At 36.5% G+C, this 21,276-nt stretch overlaps 1 pseudogene; it reads left to right on the top strand.

The window, feature by feature from the left end:
- Positions 1 to 4,844: 4,844 nt before the first annotated feature.
- Positions 4,845 to 21,276, top strand: part of LOC149996028 (protein wntless homolog) — a 71,918-nt pseudogene continuing 55,486 nt past the window's right edge.

Below are 21,276 nucleotides of genomic sequence, written 5' to 3'. Positions count from 1 at the left end.
GAATGATTTGAATTATTCAATGCTGAAACAGTACTGATTCAACTCACGTGGACTGACCAGCCTAAGACTTACCACTTCCACCTGGGATTCTTTCTATTGCTATAATTTTTCATAATGAAAGAAGAAAAGTGAGTATTAACAAACAGAAAAGTTTGTGCCCCCCTACCCTCCACACACACACACACACACACACACACACACACACACTACATATAACAGGCTAGAATGACTGAATAGTATTTTGCATCTGAGCCAATGTTTTATATAAACATTAATAACAATTGGAATAGAAAATTTTCTTTTTTTAATTTTGATTTTATTTATTTACTTATTTTTAAATATGCTTTATTGATTATAGTGTAACAGTTGTCCCAATTTCTTTTCCTTTTGTTCCCCTCCACCCAGTGACCCCTCCCTTCTCTCCAGTTGTCTCCTCCCCCTTAGTCCATGCCCATTGGTTGTGCACATAGTTCTTCTCAATATCTTCCTGTCTACTCCACTCCCTCCTACTATGCTTCTTAATTCCGGTACCATCTCCCACCCTTTCCCCCTCCCCGCATAATGTTCACCATACCTATAATTGTTTTCCCACTCTCATTGCCTACTTAGTTTGCCTTTGTTTCAGTTCCCTAGCTTCTGTTGTTGGTTGTTGTGATGCAGTTTTCATTTTAATGTTCATAGTTTTGATCGTCTTTCTCCTAAACAAATCCCTTTAACATTTCATATAACAGTGGTTTGGATCTGATGAACTCCTTCAGTTTTACTTTGTCCTGGAAGCACTTCCTCTGCCCTTCTATTCTGAAAGACAGCTTCACTGGATAGAGTAATCATGGTTGTAGGTTTTTACTTTTCATTAACTTTGAAAATTCTTGCCAGTTCCTTCTTGCCTGAAGAGTTTCTTTTGAGAAATCAGCTGAGAGTCTTATTGGGACCCCTTTGTATGTAATTCTCTTCTTCTCTCTTGCTGCTTTTAAGATTCTCTCTTTATCCTTAATTTTTGACACTTTGATTATAATGTGCCTTGGTGTGCTTCTCCCTGGGTCCAGTTTTTTTGGGAACTCTCTGTGCTTCCTGGACCTGTAAGTCTATTTCCTTTCCCAAGTTAGGGAATTTCTGCTTCATTATTTTTTCACATAATTTTTCAATTTCTAGTTCTTTTTCACCTTCTGGCAACCCTATGATTCAGATGTTGGCCCGCTTATAACTGTCCAATAAGTTTATGAGCCTCTCTTCATTTTCCTCACTTCTTGTTTCCCCTTTCTGCACTGATTGACTGTTTATTCTTTCCCTATGTTCCGATTTATTGATTTGATCCCTGGTTTTCTTGCCCTCACCACTAGTTTTGTATGTAATTTTGTTCATTTCAGTAGGACTAGCCTTCATTCCTTTCCTGTCTTAAGATCTGCTGTTGGGTCTGTAGCACTTTTATAACCAAAGCTCTGAACTGTGCCTCAGAGAGATTTCCTATCTGCTGCTTCCTTAGATTAGATATTTGCTGTCTGGTCAGCTGTGTCACTGGGATCTCTATCATGATCTATGCCATCCTGACCATTTTGTGTTTAGGTTTGCTTCTTGGGCAGGGCTGTTACACCTCCTATGTTATAGGGGGCAAAGTACCGTGCACTCGTCACAACTGGGCAACCCATCTCACCACGTTGTGGTGTTTTCTGTGGGGGTGGGGGTCCAAGATGGATTCCTGCTGTTCACTCTCTGCTGAGAGACTGGGAGCCTCCTCTTCTGTCCCACACCCTCCGGGCCTCACAGTCCAAGGAAATGGAGGCCTTCCTTCCCAGCTTTGGAATTGCAATCTGATGGTCTGGTCTGCAGCTGGGGGTGCTCCCCAGGCACTTCTTGCCTCCCCTTAAATACGGGCGTCTGTGCTTACCACTGTCCTGATGCCATCGCTGCTTCTGCTGCTGCGGACAGCACAGCTTGACCTCTCTTCCCTAGCTTCACTCCTCCTACCCTTCCAGACGAGCACCACTTTTTTATAACTTCATATGTTGGACTTTAGTTTATTTTCTGGAACTTCTGGTTATTTCTGGTTTTGCAGTAGTTGTATTCCTTCTTAGTTGTGGAGGGAGATGGAGCATGTCAGTCTAGGCCTCCATCTTGGCCGGAAGTCACCTGTGTTTGTTTGCTTCTGTGTCTGAGGCAGAGCTGTCACTCCTATTTCATTGTAAGGGATGGAGCCTTAGGTATTCATCAGTAACAGGAGACCTGTTTCACCTCATTGTGGTGCTGGATGTGGGGAAGGGGTCTGAGAAGAAACAATGCTGCCTGCCCAGCACTCGCCCCTTTTCCAGGCACTTCCTCCACTTCCGCACTGAACTGGTGACCCTCTAGCTGCTGCTCTGGCCGTCGTCCCCAGAGTGGGTGCATCTATGGATGTTCTAGGACCATGGGGGCCCTTTAAACAAGTGGACTCTGCTGAGAGACTGGCAGTTTCTGCCTCTGTCCCACCCCCCACTGGTTTGCACAGTCAAAAGCAATGAGGCTTGATTTTCCCCGGTGCTGGGACAGTGAGCTGGGCAGTATGTGAGGAGCTGGGAACGCTTCCCAGGTGTCCCTCCTGACTTTTTAAAATGTGTAACTGAGCTTTCAACAGGCCTGCTACTGTTGCCACTGCTGCCACCACCACACCGTGTCATGTCATTTCCGCCCCGGCTTTGCCCCTCCTACCTGTCTGGATGAGTATTTCTTCTTTATATCTTTGTTTGCTGGGCTTCCATGCACTTTGATTTTCTGGAACTTCTGGTTGTTTCTAATTTTGAAGTAGCTGTATTCCTTCTTAGTTGTGGAATGAGATGCAGCGTGTCTGTCTACACCTCCATCTTGGCTGGAAGTCCTTGGAATAGGAAATTTTCAATCTTGTTTTGGTTGGCTGCAGTTTGCTGAAAGAATAGTTTTATTTGATGGCACATCGATGCAGTTTTAGGGAAAAGGTAGTCCTTCTCTGTACTTTTTAAGATACATGACTGAAGACTTTGGCAAAAGTGATCCAAGCCCCATTAAGCAATTGGCTCAATACTGATCAATAATACTAAGGCACAAATAGAAGACTGCCATTTCATTTCCTAACTCTTCAAGACCAAAGGGATCACTGTTGTTGAACATATTCATAAAGAGAATATAAATTCATCCTTGACATTGAACCTTAAGTAACAATTAATTTCAGTCCTTAATTTTATTAACCTGGTGGAAGGTGTCATCTTCTAACAGCTGAGAAGTGAAATACTTGGAAGCACTGAACATAGACAATACTGTGTTTGAAAGTAATTTTAAGAAACATAATAAATGACTGATTAAGGTAATTATGAATCTCAGGAAGGTAAGGTTGAAACCCTTATTGGAAAAGCAACTGTTTTCTCAGTGTAGAATATAAAACATATCTTCATTGAGGGGGAAGCAGCAGGTCCAAAAAGATGCTGATTTTTACCTATTGACCTTATCCTATCAATCTTAGAGCGTTTGTATTATATCTATGAAGAAAAATAAAGGGAATGGATTGTGACAGAGTGCTATAGAAAATAATTTGGTCAGTGAAAGTTTCATTGAATAAATGGCATTTAAACAGACACTTGAATGCAGTGATGGATTGAGACATTCAGATTTTTGGAGAAAGAGCAAAGTGGATCCAGAGAACAGCAAAAGCAATATAAGATGCTTGCAGCGAAGTCAGGGTGGCTTTATAAAAGACTACCTGTATAGGCAATTTTATGAATGTAGTTAAAATAGAACCATTTCACACTAGATCAGCAGGAAACTAGCCAGGAGTGGCAGTGAATACAGAAAGCATGATGTCTCTAGCTTTTAGCAGTGACCCATGATAAATAGGAAAGTTTGTACATAACCATTCAGAATTCAGAAAGGTCATTTGAATAGTGCTTCTGTATTAAATGTTGTGAATGGGAACCAGACTTTCATGCTACACAAAGATGCAAATTTGGAAGGCTATGATTAGGTGCTTTCTGGGGAAATAAATCTGTGATCATTGTTAGTTGGAGCCTGTCAGAATTGAAAGTATATTATCCTGCTGTTATACACAGGTATACAATTCTGAAGTAGGTTTCTATGAGGAGGTGATAGATTTGACTGCACAGTGTAGCAGCTTCAGCCAGAAATTAAAGAAAATAGTAAATCCATGAGCCATGTAGAAGATCATATACTGCTGTTATTGATAAGAAGCAGCTATGATAAGAAGAGGTGAAAGTTTTCTATGAGCACATATTTTAAGCAACTTAGGCAGTTACAGTTTCCCAGAAATAGTGATATCTTAAGAATTAGTTGAATCACAGGCATACTCTTACTTTACTTTTAGTTTAGTTAACTAATACTAGTCTTTCAATTCTAACTTTAACTGCCACTTTTTCAGAAGCTGTTTATGTACGTTCTTCTAATATATATTATTTATCCCTTGTTATTCTATTTTATTAAATCTTATTTTTCATAAAATGTGTCAAAGATTATAAATGTATATCTACACACACATTTTTACTTCCTGTCTTCACTACTAGACTGTAAATTCCAAAGATTAAATATTAATTTTACGTTCATCAAAATAGCCTTCAGTAAGTATTGGTTGAATGAATTGAGTAAGCACTAACTTGGATAAGAAGCCAAGATATGCAAGCACAGCTCCAGGTATTGGGGGAGCCCCAGCCGGCTGCATGGGGGAATCTGCATGGGACACCTACCATCCGGGTCCCATTCTCACTGCACTCCTGCACCCCTGGGGTTTTGCAGAGCCCAGACAAGAGGTGAGGAAGAAGGAAACATGAGAGGAGTGAACAAAAAGTACACCCTAAAACATTTCTTTCCAAAAGATAAAAGGGGGCACAAAAATGGCTGGAGCAATTATAGGAAACATGAGCACCAAGAAGCTGTGCATTGTTGGTGAGATTCTGCTCATATTCCAAATCATCACTTTTCTGGTGGGAGGCTTGATTGCTCTAGGTCCCACAATGGCAGTGTCCTCTATAGCAGTGAAATTCATGGACGTCTGTAAAAGCCAGCACCAGACAAAATGGTTAATGCCTTAGGGACCCAGACAATGCGACAAAATCTAAGACATCAAAAAAGCAATTTCAAGGGAACTAGAAATCAATGTCATTGTGTTTTCTGTCCATATTCTCCTCCCTCCATGGAGATGAGTCCTTGGTTCTAATTCATGCTGTTTATCCTGCAGCTGGACATCACATTTAAGCTGACCGACCAAATCAGAGAAAACACAGAAGTTTTCATGGATGTTTCCCTGGCTTACCGTGATGACATGTTTGTGAAATGGACTGAAATGGCCCATGAGAGAGTGCTCCGGAAACCCAAATATACTGTCACATCCCCCAATACCCCAGAGCATGAGGGCCATTACTATGAATGTGATGTCCTTCCTTTCATGGAAATTGGGTATGTGACTCATAAGTACTACCTTCTAAACAACCAGTTGCCTGTGAATGAGAAGAAAATCAATGTTGGGGTTGGGGAGATAAAATATATTTTATTGGTGGGAATTCACCAAATGGAGGCTTCACCAAGGTATGTTTTGCCATGAAGACCTTCCTCAGTTCCAGCATCTTCATCATTATGGTGTGGTATTGGAATAGGATCACCATGATGTCCTGACTCCCAGTGCTTCTAGAGCAGCAGTTCTCAACTTGTGGGTCATGACCCCTTTGGGGATCGAACGACCCTTTCACAGGGGTCGTTTAAGACCATCGGAAAGCACATATATAATTACATATTGTTTTTGTGATTAATCACTATGTTTTAATCATGTTCAATTTGTAACAGTGAAAATACATCCTGCATATCAGATATTTACATTACGATTCATAGCAGTAGCAAAATTACAGTTATGAAGTAGCAATGAAAATAATTTTATGGTTGGGGGTCACCACAACATGAGGAACTGTATTAAAGGGTCATGGCATTAGGAAGGTTGAGAACCACTGTTCTAGAGAAAGTCATCTTTGTCCTTGAGAGTTCTATGACTTTTGTCAATATCCCAGTGGAATGGGGTTCCATTAGGTTTGACTGGACCTGGATGCTATTATTCAGTGATCTTCGACAGGGCAATGTTTCTCTCCTTCTGGATCATCTTCTGTGGTGAACACATGATGGATCAGCATGAGCAGAATCACATAGCAGGGTAGTGGAAGCAACTTGGACCAATCGCTGTTGGCTCTTTCTGACTCTTCATCTTTGACATGAGTGAGAGAGGAGTACAACTCACAAATCCCTTCTACAGTATCTGGACTACAGATCTTGGAACAGAGCTAGCTGTGGCTTTGGTCATTGTGGCTGGGATCTGCCTCTGTCTGTACTTCCTGTTTCTGTGCTTCATAGTATTTCAGGTGTCTTAGAACATCAGTGGGAAGTAGTCCAGCCTGCCAGCCATGAGCAAAATCTGTGACTGCACTATGAGGGGCCAATTTTCAGGTTCAAATTCCTTATGCTCATCACCTTGGCCTGTGCTGCCATGACTGTCATTTTCTTCATTGTTAGGTTACTGAAGGCCATTGGAATTGGGGCAGCATCACAGTCCAAGTGAACAGTGCCTTTTTCACAGGCACCTATGAGATATGAAATCTGTAATTCTTTGCTCTGATGTTCTTGTATGCCCCATCCCATAAGAACTATAGGAATGATCAGTCTAATGGCGATCTGAGAGCCCACAGAGGGGAAGAGCTCCAGCTCACCACCACTATCACCCATGTGGATGGGCCCACCTCAACCTACAAGTTAACCTACAGGAAGCCCAGGAGTAGAAGTTTGCAGCATCTAGCTGGGACTGTCCTCCACATTCCAGCCCTTCTAACTAGAGTGGGGAGTATGCCAGAGAGAGCTCACTCTGTAAATAAATGCTTGAATGCTTGTGTGTGTTAGCTGCGGCTTCTTGGACCAGTGATGTGGACATTGTTACTTTGTCTTATGACCACAGCTCTTGGAGGAAAGATTCCTACAGCCAATAATGCATTGTATCTGATAACAAAACCTCTGTTGTGATACATTTTCTATCATTGTTAATTAGTGATATAGTAACATCTGTAGCAGGTGGTTAGTAAAACTCATGTATTGGGGGTATACTCCTTGACGGATGATTTGGACCAGATGAGGTCTCTATGGTGTGGAATATTTGATTATTTTTCCTGTTTTAAATTTTAGGATAGACTTCTAACATCCCTTGCCGTCCAAGATAGGCCGATGTCATAATTTTTCATACCTGCTTCATGACCACTTTTTTTCATATTTATATCACCTGTTGAGTTAATACTTAAGTTGTCAACAGATACATGTTACTACAAAATAATTGAATTTCATGAGACGGTCTATTATTTCAGGGACATTTCAGCTTTGAAACCAAATCTGCATATCCAATACTAACCAATCTGTTGGATGTGAGTTGGGTCTGAAAAACATTTTTAACCTATTGCTTCAAATATGTTTTATTTTTGTAAAATGCTTCAAACACTCTCTAGAAGTGTAGATCAGATCATTTAAATAAACATGTATGTATATTTATTAAAAAATAAAAAAGTCAAGATATGCATGAAAATTATAATTATCCAAAAGAAGTTATGAAAAACCACAGAAGAGAGAAAAAGACATTGCATTAATGAACTAAGAGACATTCTATTTGGTGAAATGAAATGTTCAAGCAGGAGAATGTTGGGAAACAAAGTTATGAAGTTAAACAGGCAATTACAAAGACCAGGAGATGAAGGTTGCTTATGTATTAGAAACCAGGAAATATTTTAAGTATCAAAGTAAAATAAAAAGATCACTCAATTTGGAACATAGAAAATTGATTGACAGAAGCAGACTTGGAGTCTGAAGAACAATACGGTAACTGATGCAATACTCTATGGAAGAGTCAAGGTTAACTCAACTTCTATAGTGGCTGGAGGTATAGAGAGATAAAATGCACCTGAGATATCCAAGAGCTATAAGCAGCAACACTTGGTAAGAATTTAGCTAAAAAGAAAGAAAAGAAACTAAATATAAATTAAATTTTTATAAATTATGAATAAAAAATCAGAAAAAAATATTAGATTTTACTATTACCTAATTTAAAAAAAACAAGCAAGCAAACAAACTATAAAAAGGCCAGCTAAGTTCATAAAGTTTTCACAGTAAAAACAGCAGAAAAAGGTGTTAAGTTCATTATAATACAAAAATATTCTACGTTATGTAGTAACATAGAATAAATCAGTAAAATCAAATGATAAATAGGCTAATGTGAGACGAGATTTCACCACAGAGAGACTACAACTATTGATAAACATGAACAAATAGTCACACGCATTATTATCAAAGACAGGTAGAAAATCATAATAAAATGCATTATTATATTTTTTGGAATCGTCAACCATTAACGTGGTAAAAATTTCACCAAATCACAAAAATAAGAAGGATTTATTATATGTAAGATACTGTAAGAAATATTGATGCAATACAAGCCTCCTAACTTACTGTATATTATTAATATAATTGATTTTTAGAAAGCACATGCCAAGTCCTATTGATTTTCTATTTTCATTCTGTATTTCCATAAATATACAATTATAATATTGTCCCTAAGAATAAATATAATATTCATTTAAATTATTCTATTTCTTTCTTAATTATGATTGTGATAAAATATTTCAGACACACAAAAAGTATACAGATTTTATTTTTCCAAGTACTTACTCCTTATAAAGAAATAATAATATGTGTATTTAAATTTATTACATCAGTCATATTTCAGCAGCTTTTTTAAGAAAATAGAGTATTTGTAAATTTATTGGCTGAAAAGACAAATAAAGCAGAATATAAATTACATTGCGGTTTCTCATGTTTATAGTGAACATTTAAGAAAATTTGAATTGCTAGTTTTATTTAAAGAGTCTATTTTTTTCATTGTAGATTAAGAAAATAAAAGTACATTTTTAACTGAATTAAATGCAACTTTGATTGCCTGTCATCACAAAAACCAAACTTGTGAGGCAGATGTCAGTGCAAAAGGAATGAGGTTTTATTCATGTGCTATGCAACCTGGGAGAACGGCGGACTCCCGTCTTAAAAACCATCTCCTCTTTCTGCCATGGAAAAAATCCAACCATCCTCAGCAAGGCCAAGACAAAAGCCAGTGTCCAGAGTTCCTTCTCCATTTTAAAGTACAGCCATTCCTTTGGAGCCCCAGAAGTCTGCTAAGTGGCCTTAGGCCCCTGCCAGGTAACTTAGCTTGTCCCTGGCTGCTGTCCATTTCAGGCGCCCTCCTGGAGCCTGCATATGGAGCTTGGTTAGTATTGGATATACAGATTTGGTTTCAAAGCTGAAATGTGTATCATCTCTGTGTTCCCCCTGGGATTATATTAGCTGGGTTTTGGGCTAGACCACGTGTTTTCTCAAAATGATCAATCAACTTTGCAAACTTTCATACTCTTGGGGTGAGTCTACCTCCCAGCCAATAACTTCTTTCCCTTCTTTCCCTGAGCTAGACTAATAGGCCTCTTTGGTCCAGCACCTGCCCCTGCACCATTTTGACTGCTATGACACGTGTGCCTGCTTCTCCCTTAGTGCACCCCCAATCTGGTATAAAAAGGGGAAGGGCTTTTTTCCTATCCAATTATCCTGCTAGCTTTTTGCATGAACCTTGTAAGAACCTCCCCCTTCTGCCATCTTGACTGATGAGGGGAGACTTCCGGGTGCTCAAACTGCCTGTTGTATGGTAACACTTTCATGTAAATTATATTCTTTTCCATATGCTACTTTTATTTTGGATTTAAAGTTTAGCCAACCAAAGCCCAAACTTTAATTAAAATATAATTAGAATGTCAAATCAAGCACATTTACTTGTTTGGATTCCCTTTAAGGCCTTGAGAACAGCAGGTGATGATAATAAGTGCTTTGCAGATGTTTACCAAGAATAAACATTAAAACAATGGTTATCCATATTTAATTAAAATTATTCTTAAGAGGCTATTTTACTTGTTCTGAGGTAAGATAAAATTAAATAGGACCAACGCCATTTTTTTAAAGAAAAAGAAAGCCATCTTTATGTTTCTTAAAAATTTTTTCTAATTTCTTATATTATAATAACAATAGTATCAACCAAATGACGTTTCCCAATTATAAAATTGGGTGATTACTTGCCCTATTCCACCAATTTCTGCTCCCCTCATTCTATGAACAGACAGATTGTATCATCTTCTTCATCATCACAAAATATTATACAGACTATCAAGGACTTAATTTTCCATGACACCATGACAAATAAGATATAAAATCTCAAGTACAACCCTTACATACTATCTTTTGTGCTTCTTTAAGCAGCCCAGAAAAAATAGTAGACAGAACTTCTGTATATAACTCTGCTCTAAAAATACTGTTACAGTTACTATATATATATGAGAGATCTTACTTTCTCTGAGAGTACAAGAAACTGTGTTGATGATGAAATATTATAAGAAATGTCCTAGCAGGGAGGAAAGCATTATAGTACTTCAAAATGATCAAAACAGTGAGAAACCATAGGATGGCAAATACACTGCAGTACAATAGAACAAGCTAAACCTACGGACCAGGCATGCATTGAGGTGTAGAAATCCAAGAAAGCTAATATAAAGTTTCACTGCACCAGTGGATATCATTCAGCCCAACAAAAGTAATCTTCTGAATAATGGGAATAACATTAAAGAAAAGTCATAATTACATGGGTGGATACCTCACACTACAAATCCAATAGAGCCATCTAGTTCTTCTGTGATGCATATTATATGTACTGAGAATGTCTTTCTGACAAATAAATGTACAACCAGAGTGCAGAAAAAGAAGACACTATAAACAGTACTGAAATATTTAGCCCCTCACTGTTTCATATATGGCAAGTGACTAGGGTGCTTTAGGCTGCATTAAACACTGAATCCCTGGCTGCTGTGGCTCAATGGATTGAGCATTGGCCTGCGAACCAAGTGTCACTGGTTCGATTCTCAGTCAGGCCACATGACTAGGTTGCATGTCAGGTCCCCACTTGGGGGTGTGAGTGAGAGGCAACCACACAGTGATGTTTCTCTCCCTCTCTCTAAAAATATAAATAAACAAACAAATTAATTAATTATTAAAAAAAACACTTTGAAGTTAGGGGGTAACAATGAATGAATGAGTCTTTGCTGAACTCATTTAATATGGTAATGAAAAATATATTTCTGTAGATAGCATCTGTGAGTAATATGAAAGGTCACAAATTGGCTAAAAATAATGACAAAAATAGATTTATTCTTATTCCAAATGATGAAGTTACTATTATGCAGTCTCTTTTCTCCTTTACATAGAATTAAAATTAATGCCTATCATAAAAATGTACATAAGAACTAAGTTAGACAATTATTCCCAGTTATTGAGCAAGCAATGCTATCCCATTAGCCTACCAACTTTACATAATAACAACATATTTTCTCAGGGAAACCAGAAATGATTACAACAGCTTAATAATGTTTTATCTGACCCACAAAATATATATTAATCTAGAGTTATATTTCACCTACTTACTATAGTTCCAAATAACAATAAGAAAGTAGGAGCAAGTTGTAAGACTTTAAAATAAGCACAAATTAATTTATGGTAATTCTATAATAAATATATCAAAGGACACATTCAACTGATGTCCATTTGCTACTCCCTTGATGTAAAATATATTCAACTTACTTTCACTTGGAAAGTATATTTCACATCAACTTGTATATCAAGCTATTGATGTCTTCTCTGTTTTCATAAATTCCAACTTACTTAGGTGCGTGGTCTAAAATCAACTTCTGTTACTTTATTTTCATTCATTTCCTCTTCCACCTTTTGACATTTGACTTTTATTTCAAAACTCTGATAAAGCTGACTTCTCAAAAACACAGAGGTGTCTTTTTTGTGACTTGAATTGTTTGGTCTCTTCCAAGCATTTATCATTAGCCACCTTTAGTTTATCCTTGGTTTCTATAGCACAGCTCTCTCCTAGTGTTACAGGGTGGAAGGAGGCCATTCCCAAATTCCTCACATCTGTGGTTTTGGGAATGGGGGAGGGAGACAATGCAGGTAGCTAGCGTCTTAGTTATGCAAATAGCTATGGCCCCTCCACAGCACCAAGGAGATGAGAGGGGCTTTGGCCATGGGGCAGCAATAAAGAGCTCACAGATCTGCATGAGATGTTTGCAGTAGGTGGCCATTACTGATGATGATACCCATTGCATCATAGGCCATGGTTAGGATTTACAGTATTCCCTCACTTATCACAGGTATTATGTTCTAGACCACCATCCATGAAGTAGGAACCTTACATTTATTTTAGTATTTATATATATTTTAAGGCTTTGTAAACCCATCCCACACACTTATAAACCATTCCCAGTCCCTTATTAACATTTTCCACTCCCTTATTAACCTTTTCCACTTTTATAAACACTACTTATGTTCTTAAACATATTTGACACTCTTAAACCTATGTAACTTTAACAACATATATATGCAGTACTGCAAAATCCCATGATATAGTGAAAAATCTGCGATAAATAATTAAATATAATATTTAAAAAAATCCCACAATGCACTGAGGCCACCATAAGTGAACCGCAATATAGAGAGGGACTACTGTAAATGAAAGACGTCAGCCATGAAGCACACAGCCATGCTGTCTGAAAGAAGGAAAGGAGGCAGGCAGAATAGAAGGTGGCAGCCATTTAGCGCATTGGGTCACAAGGTTTGAAAAGACTGCAGAGGCACCCCACCAGCACACCATGAGGTCTGGCATGTAAGGAAAAGAGCCATTATGTAGCATCTGGGTAGCTTTGTGGGAGAGCTGGTTCACTATGGGAGAGGGCCATGCGGCCTAGGCTTGTAAAAAAAGCCGACATGCTGCTGCTTTTATCGTGTCAGCTCCAGCTGACTTGGAAGCCACCAAGGACACCATTTGCAGAATTGGACTCTCTCTGGATTCTTGGAAGTTGTGACATGCAGAGAGGACTCTCTTAGGACTTGTGCCTTTCCTGAACTTCACCATGATCCAGGGCAACATGGCACATGCTTTCCTGGACTATTATACAGAAGCTGATGACATCGTACCCTAGATTCTGTAGGAAAGAGCTGAGAGATAAGGAATGGGGAATTTCTGGGCATGGTTTTGGCTTATAGCCTTTTAGGGAGCAAGGGAAGTGTTGGGTCTTGTGGGAGAACAGGGCTCTGAGCTAAACTGCTCACAGCTCCCCCTGCCCAGGTTGGAATATTATAAATAAAGAACTATTTTTCTCAACACTAATTGTTTTTAAGTATATTTTATTAATTATGTTGTTACAATAGTCCCAATTTATTTTTCCTTTGTTCCCCTCTGCCCAATACCCCCTTCCCTCCCACAATCCCACCCCCCTTAGTTCATGTCCATGGGTCATGCATATAAGTTCTTTGGCTTCACCCTTTCCTATATTATTCTTAACTTCCCCCTGTCTAGTTTGTACCAACCACTTATGCTTTTTTTTTTTTTTTTTTTTTTTTAGTTCAGCCAAACTGTTGAGTCTCCGGAGGCAGCGCTGCAGAGAGGATTAAGTGAGGCTTATGCGTACAGACAATCACTCAGGTAATGCGGTCATAGGCTTATGCCCTCTGGTTCAATTTTGCTCATTTGTTTGTGTTGTTCATTAGTTTCCTGTAATAGGTGACAGCATAACGTATTTTTCTTTCGTTGCCTGGCTTATTTCGCTAAGCATAATTCTCTCTAGTTCCATCCATGTTGTTGCAAATGGTAGAAGTTCCTTCTTTCTTTCTTTCTGCTACATAGAACTCCATTGTGTAAATGTACCACAGTTTTTTGATCCACTCATCTACAGATGGGCACTTATGCTTCTTAATCCCTGCACCATTTCCCCATTTCTCCCTCTTCCTCCTCCCAGCTGATAACCCTCCAAATGATCCCCATACCTATAATTCTATTCCTATTCTGGTTTGCTTAGTTGGGTTTTGTTTTAATTTTTTAGATTCAGTTGTTGATAGTTGTGAGTTTGTTCTCATTTTAGTCTTCCTACTTTTGATCTTGTTTTTCTTAAATAAGTCCCTTTAACATTTTATATAATAATGGCTTGGTGATGATGAACTTTTTTAGCTTTATCTTGTCTGGGAAGCAGTTCATCTGCCCTTCTATTTTACATGATAGGTTTGCTGGATAGAGTAGTCTTGGTTGTGGGCCCTTGCTTTTTATCACATTGAATACTTCTTGCCAGTCCCTTCTTACCAGCAAACTTTCTTTTGAGAAATCAGCTGACAGTCTTACAAGCACCGCTTTGTAGGTAACTGTCTGCTTTTCTCTTGCTGCTTAAGATTCTCTATCTTTCACTATTGGTTTTATATGGATTATCCTTTGTTTCACTTAGCACAACCTTTACTTCTTCCCTTATGCATTTGCCATACTTAAGTATATCTCTCCAGCCTGTGAGCATATTTATTACCAGTGTTTTGAACTCTGCATCTATTAGGTTGGCTAACTCCTTGTCTGTTAGGTTGGCTATCTCCTCATTGCTTAGTTCTCCCACTGGAACCTTGATCCATTCCCCATTTTGGGCCACAATTCTCTGTCTCCTCATCTCGACAGGCTCCTCTGTTTGTTTGCCTTTGTGTCTTAGGTAGATCTGTCATACCTGTTATGCTGTAAGGAACGGAGCCTTAGATGTTCATCAGTACAGGGCGACCCATTTTACCACATTGTGGCACTATATGTGGGGGAGGGGTCTGAGAGGGAACAACGTTGCTTGCTCAGCACTCTAGGCACTTCTCCCACTTCTGTATGGGACTGGTACCTTTCTGTTGCCCTGGCAATATTCCCAGACTGAGTGGGTCTGCAGACATTCTAGGACCTTGTGGGCCCTTTAAACAAGCATACTCTACTGAAAAACCAGCAGTTTCTTCCTCCACCCCAACCCCCACTAGTTTGCTCAGTCAAAAGCAATGAGGCTTTATTTTCCCCGGCGCTGGAACCATAAGCTGTGCGGTCTGGTCTGGTGCTGGGAACGCTCCTCAGGTGTCCCTCCCAACTTTTTAAAATGTGTGAATGTGTTTTCTGCCAGCCTGCCGCTGCTGCTGTTGCATCTGCTGCCACCACCACACTGTGTCCTTTCCGCCCCGGCTCCACCCTCCTACCTGTCTGGATGCATATTTCTTCTTTATATCTTTGTTTATTGGAATTTCATGCAGCTCAGCTTTCTGGAACTTCTGGCTGTCTCTAGTTTTGAGGTAGTTGTATTTCTTCTTAGTTGTGGAGGAAGACACAGTGTGTCTGTCTACACCTCCATCTTGGCTGTAAGTCTCAACACTAATTGTTGAGTCTTATGTCAACGTGTCACATGAACGAATCCCATTTTTCTCTGTAACACTACTATTCAGAACTCTCTGCAAGCCAGATGCTTAATTCCTTCAGTTGAGCTGATCTCTCCACCACCATTTTAGGTTATTTCCAATTTCAGTCCTTAATCCATAATTCTTTCATGTCACTTTCATCTCCATGACTTGATGGTTCATGTTTTTGTGATTTCCAAATACACATAGTTGCCCTCCAAATCTCCATACTCCAATTACCACAAAGACTATGCAGTCACCCTAATCTCAACAGGTCCCAAAGAAAATTCAACATTTTCCCCTACAGACCTGAGTATCTTGCTCAGTTAATGGTTCTACAATATTCTCAGCTATTGAAATTTGATTATGTTGCATCATTAGTAAATCCTTTCTTTCTTATGACCTCAATTCCCAGTACCTTAAGTTTTGTGCTTGTTATCTCTGCTCTGGATTGGACAATAATCCCCTAACTGGATTCCACAATTCCCATCAATTCTTTGTGATATTATCATTTTTTCCCTAAAGTCTAAATCAGAAAGTATCACACTTTTACTAAAAAACTAAATTTAGTGCAGAGTAAAGAGAAAATGTTCCAGAATTCCATTACTTGACTTCAGTTAATATCACAGCTTTATCTCCTCAAGGCATTGATCTTAATTCTCACTGCTCTTCAGCATTGTTTTGCTAAATGTTGCCTTTTCTGGTGGCTTTTGCTTCCTGAAAAACCTTTGATTCCATATATATGTATATATGTTCTTTTTCTCTGCAACTTCTTTGCTTATAAATGATCTCCTCAAAATCTTTATACCTGCACTCTGTGGCAACAATGGTGTGTGTCAGTGAGCCCCCACTCCTTTATACAGTATCACAAATGAAAAAATAGTATGCATATATATCCCTACTGAAGGTTCCTCAAAAGTCAGCTTTAAAATTCAACTCATTAATATTGCTAAGAAAACCTCAGCAGAGGATTGATTAGATTAAATCCCCCCATTTTTCCTATATTCCTTTCCTTATATCTGATTTGTATTAGAATATACAAATCTTATGGGTTTAAATTCTCACTAAATTGTGACCTCCTCAAATACCATAGTGATATTTGAATTATTGTCATTTATTGAATAATTATGAGCAGCAGATACTTCATCAACATTTTTAATTGTGTATGTAAATGAATGAGTTTAAGTCTTAGTAGCAGTTAAGAAACTTGTAATTGTTTCTTCAATCATTTTCAGTGTCTTTGAGGTGTCTAAATTTCAGCTCCATCCCCTAACCCTGATGCTAGCATGTGCGTGAAGGCAAAGGCAGTAATGATGCTAAAATGAATTTAATAAAATGTAAACTCACTCAAACAACTAGCATTCACATTAATGCACTTAAAATATTATTCAGTGGAAATTTGGAAAAATATAATTTTACTTCCAGTATGTCAGGGATAATAAAAATTTTGAGTTGAAATCCTACATAACCAGTCTCTATTATTTAAATAATGTTTTATAATATTGCCTAGAATTACAAACTCCTTCTAACATAAATATATAATCATTTTTACTAACTGTTATTTTAGGTGCCTACCTAGAAGGAACAGAACTGTCATTTTTTTTTTTTTTTTTTTGGTATACCATGTGGCTACTCTACTTAATGTTATCTAATCTTATGCTACTTTTTTCCATGATGCACTGTTTTTTCTTCTTTAATCATCAGCATTCAGCATGTAAGTCTGGGGTGTGGAAAAATGTCAGAGGGTAGAAATGTGGCTGTCTAGGTACATTAGAAACCTGCATTTAGTACATAGATATCAATCATACTAACACCCCACTGGACATGCCAGCTGAAAATTTCCCTGTGTTTTAGTTTTTATGTAAGAAAAAATGTATTATTCAAAATGGAAAATTGGCAGCCAAGAGGTAAATGTTGCTAAATGTCAATTGACAATATCGTGAACCCTTGCCCATGGGAAACTATATATTTTTACTATATGATGGTATATTAACTGGAAGAACAGCTTTCTGCACTCTGATTTTTTAGACGCAAAATTATTTAGGAGAACAAAAATCGATTGCATGCAAATTTTTCTCACACTAGATAAGAAAAATTGTCTTAGTTTTAATAATATAAACCAAAATTGTTACTAAATAATTGTATTCATATATTTCAGAAGAAACATTTGTATTTAGAAAAAGCTTCCCTCTGCTGAAACCTTAGCTATGACATGTACAAAAGAGGTCCATGTCTCTCCATATTGTAAATGAATGAGAACTTAAAGGACAGGCATGTTCTCTGCAACTTCTCTGCTCATAAATTATCCCCCCCAAATCTTTATATTTGTACTATCTGTCAACAGTAGTCCCCTACATTTTATAAAACAATATCATTATAAAAAACAGATAATCGATATTCATAATTTTTGCATTTATTTAAAATAATTTGATTTATATAAAAGCAGAAGAAATAGCATGTTACATGAAAATGTAAAATTTATAGACTTAAGCAGAAATGATGCATTTACTCTACCATTTCTACAAAGACTCGGACTTTGTAAACTTTACTGATTTTCATTAAATATTTAAGAAATCAATAATGAAGCTTGTTTACCAGAAAATCCTACATTAAGTCTGTTACAAAATAACTATTCAACTAAATTTATGTTAACGGAATCTGCAAAAATATATATATATATATATATATCACAGTGAGTAATAAACAGCACTTTAGAAAATACACGTTTATGATCTTATCAGCTTAACTACAACTTTGTATTTAACATTTCCATTTTTATCTGTATATCAGTCTATATAGCTGGAGTTTCTCTAGTCAGAAATTCAAAACCTATGTCCTAAGAAACGTATGACATTTTTTAGTAACATAAAGGAGCTTCTGACAGGGGTATTTACAATCCATTAATTACAACCCACAGCACCCATGTCATTATCATGTAAGCTGAGCTGAAAAACCTGACCACCTTTTCATCTGTACAGAGTAGATCACATCTAGTCATTCTCTGAGTACTTTCTTAAATTATTCTTTCATTAATACAAATACAGGACATTTAAAATGAACTACCTTTGGGGAAAAATTTAGATACATTTCCAATGCTTGAATTATATTGGGATTTAAATTCCTGAATAAACAATCATTGTAAATTTATAATTTTGGTTAATTGTGAAAAGGATTATCCTGTTTTATTACTCTGTTATTCAACCTAAAAAATTAGCGTGAAACATGGTAAAAATAACTGATTATTTAATTTTATTTTAAAACAAACCTGCTAATCTATCTGTCATTATTCCTGAAGGCATATGAATCAATGTTTATGCCCGTTCTGGATAGAACATCTTAGTTTTTAAAATATGGAATATTAGGCTGTATTTTTTTTAAATAGATATATTATTACATTGGATGAAAATTCAAGATTAATGCACTAGTGGACAAATTAGAATTAAATGGGATTGCCAATATATAACCTATGACATGAAAAAAATTATACTTCTGTTCATATTTTATTAACAACTTTAATCAATATGTATGTGATTTTATCAAACCTTTATTATCTATTACATAATCAATATATTTATTTCCTTTTAATGTATAATGAATCAAATTATTTTAATACATTGAAACACTAATAGGCTGATTACATATCTTTTCTGAGAATTTCCAGGAAAAAATTCTGCTTTATTATGCATTTCTGTATTTGTTTTGTAGTTTTATAATATATATGTATATTTTAATTAATATGTTTCCTTTAATGTTGAAACATGTGATTTGTCTTTAATATTTTTGTTTTACTACTTTTATAAAGTTTTTGGTAGTAGAGGCATCCTAGTTTCAGATAATGATTTAAACATTTTGTACACTGCAACAGTATATTTTTTAGAAATACATTTTTGGCACATTTTAAATAATTTATGCTAAACATCATCTGAAATTTTATTTGATATAACTGTTATATATTTTATTATGTCCAATAAAGATAGGTCTAGGTTTTTAAAAATATTTTATTCATTTATTTTAGAGAGAGGGGGAGGGAGGGAGAAACAAAGGGAAAGAAACATCAATCAATTGCCTCTTAGTTACCCCCTAACTGGAGATCTGGCCTGCAACCCAGGCATGTACCCTGACCGGAAATTGAAACTGCAATCTTGTGTTTTCAGGCCAATGCTCAATCCACTGAGCCAGAACAGCCCAGAAGGTAAATCTAGTTTTATTCTCCATTTCTTCTATAAGATTTACTAATTATTTATATTTTCTAACAATCTTTTTTTATTATGATTTTTAAAATATTTTCTGAATATATATATATATATATATATAGTAAATAGTTAAATAGTAATTTTATACAATTTTGGTTTTAGATATGTACATTTATTTTATATTTTTCTCAAGTTGCTTAGTATTTTAAGCTTTATTGATGATATTAAAATAGCTTCTATTTACTTTTAATTATACTATTCTATTTACTAATTTTAAATTTTACCTGTTGTTTCCTTTTTGTTATTCTTATTTACTGTGGTTAGTTTTATAATTTCTTCTCTGTGAACGCTTAATTTTGGCTCTTGTTTTCACTTGTTGAGTCTTTTAGTATTTCATTACACAGGCAAGTATGTTGTTTCATACTTGTTGAATCCATTTACATTTTAAAATCTCTTTACTACCCTACAAGAACAAGTTGCCTATTGTTCATTTTTACTTTTATATTTTTCCACCTCAAACTTTTTAGATTGGTCTATTTTATCAAAGACTTAACATGTGGGGAAATATTCTTAGTTCAATATGTTTATATCTGATTATTTATTTCCAATTAATTTTCTGTAATACAATCTTGATTTATAGAAATGTCTTAATACAGAATATTATTTTTCTATAATAATTTTTAAATGTTCTCTTTCTATTCTATTATCCAGCAAATCAATTATGTTTTACATTTTCCCTTGTATACATACTGACTCAGTTATCTACACCATTCATGATTACTTTAAATAGTATGTTGTATTTTGTTCCTATTATAATTGATCTGTGTTCTTTAGTTTTTCTTTTCAGGTGAAAAATTAGTGAATTCATTTTATAGCTTTATTAATTTTTGTTACATTTTTACATCTTTCTTTTTCTTTTACCACAGAATACATTTCCTTGAATTTCATTAGTAACAAGAAGTAAACATATATTTATCTTCTTTGTAGTACCTCCCAAGTATCTCCATAATGTCTATTGTACATAATTTTGTTTTCATATTGTGTAATTAGAGAGAATAGTTATGTGTGTTCTCAACCTGAGTGAGATGGGGAAATATTCAACCTTAGAAAGCAATTTTGAAGACCAGTAGCAGGGTAAAGTTTTAGTCTGCTTGGGCTTCCATGACAAAATACCATAGACTGGATAGCTTAAATGATAGATATTTATTCCTCAAAGTTCTGGAGGCTAGAAATTGAGAGATAAGGATGCCAACATTGCTGGGTTCAGGTGAGAAATATCCTTCTGGTTTTCAGATAGTTCATTTCTTGTTGTAGTCTGTCTCACTTGGCATGGAGAAAAAGCTTCCATCTTTTCCTCTTGTCTTTTTTTTAATTTTTAAATTTTTTTCATTCTATTATTTCCATTACCATTTAACCCCCTCTATACCCTCCTACCCACTGCAATTACCATACTGTATTAAGTGAAATAAGCCAGTGAGAGAACTACAAATACCATATGATTTCACTCACATCTAGAATCTAATGAACAAACTGAACTACAAGCAGAATAGAGACACACTCATAGATAGAAAACAGGATAACAGCTATTGGGTGGGGGAGGGTAGGGGGTGGAGGGATCAGTATAAAAGTCAAAAAGATTCCTCTTATCTTAAGGACACTAATCCCATCCTGAGGATCTCATACTTACAATTTTATTCAAACCTAATTTACCTCCCATAGGCCTCTCCTCCAAATACTT

Source organism: Furipterus horrens, unplaced genomic scaffold (genome assembly GCF_987537825.1).
Source record: "Furipterus horrens unplaced genomic scaffold, mFurHor1.1.pri manual_scaffold_12, whole genome shotgun sequence".
NCBI lineage: Eukaryota > Metazoa > Chordata > Mammalia > Chiroptera > Furipteridae > Furipterus > Furipterus horrens.
The sequence above is the reverse complement of the archived record's forward strand: the minus strand, read 5'-3'. Positions and strand labels throughout refer to the sequence as shown.